Source organism: Sinocyclocheilus anshuiensis, unplaced genomic scaffold, assembly GCF_001515605.1.
Source record: "Sinocyclocheilus anshuiensis isolate Anshui unplaced genomic scaffold, SAMN03320099.WGS_v1.1 scaffold1994, whole genome shotgun sequence".
NCBI classification, from domain to species: domain Eukaryota; kingdom Metazoa; phylum Chordata; class Actinopteri; order Cypriniformes; family Cyprinidae; genus Sinocyclocheilus; species Sinocyclocheilus anshuiensis.
In genome coordinates, this window is record NW_015548215.1 from 261,496 (window position 1) to 262,539 (window position 1,044).

General features: G+C 30.4%; 1 protein-coding gene across 1 annotated transcript in view; it reads right to left on the reverse strand.

Moving 5' to 3' along the window:
• Positions 1-1,044, reverse strand: part of LOC107653871 (receptor-type tyrosine-protein phosphatase mu-like) — a 208,593-nt gene that overhangs the window by 101,965 nt on the left and 105,584 nt on the right. The gene's annotated exons all lie outside the window — the stretch shown is intronic.

Genomic DNA, 1,044 nt, shown 5'->3' on the forward strand with positions numbered 1-1,044 from the left:
AGAGAGGGAGAGAGAGAGCGAGAGAGAGAGAGGGAGAGGTAAAAGGGGAAAGCATTAGTTTTGTGTCACATGAGATGCAAACACATGAGCTTCAGTAATGGAAACAGCTGCTCACTTCTGATGAACCCCACACACACAAACTACTCTGAAATATGAGGGGAAAAGCTGCAGATTTCAGAGCTAAATGAATGAAGAGTTTCATTTTCACACTTTAGTTCTTGTCAAGTCAGATTTATTTATATAGTACTATCACAATACACATTGTTTCAATGTAGCTTTACAGACAATCATGACGTGAATGTTATTTTATCTTAATCTCATCATAATATCTTATGAATATAAGATATCTTAATATATGTTTTATCTTGTTTACCTGTAAAAAATAAAAAAATACATGAAAGTCCTTAAAACGAGATTAATTTACTTCAAAACTAGAGTTGCAGGAGATAATAAGAATTGCTTTCAGAGAATATTTCTTGAGTTAAGTTAATTTTTTGCTTGTGAAATAGCTTTTCTGAACACTGTGGGATTCAGGGTTACTTTCATTAACTAGAACTAAAACTTCAAATTTAATAAATAAATAAATAAGACCTAAAATGAAAAAAAAATAAATCTATATATAAAGTATATATTTATATATAAACAGTATGTACAGTACATGTGTGTGTTTGTAATATATAAACTTGCATTTATTTTATTGCAGCTACTAAAATAAATAAAACTGAAATAAAATAAGAATATATAGACATTAAAAAACTACTAAGAAAAAATGACAAAAACATTACACAAAAATTGCTAAAATTTTAACAAAAATTAAATTGAAACATAAAATACAAAAATGTATTCAAAATATTAATAAAACGTATAGATCCAGTATCTAACACACACACACACTCAAACTCTCTCACACAGACACACACACACACTCTCACACTTACACACACACACACACACACACACAAACTCTCTCTCACACACACTCACACACACACACACACTCTCTCTCACACACTCTCACTGTCACACTCTCTCTCACACACACAC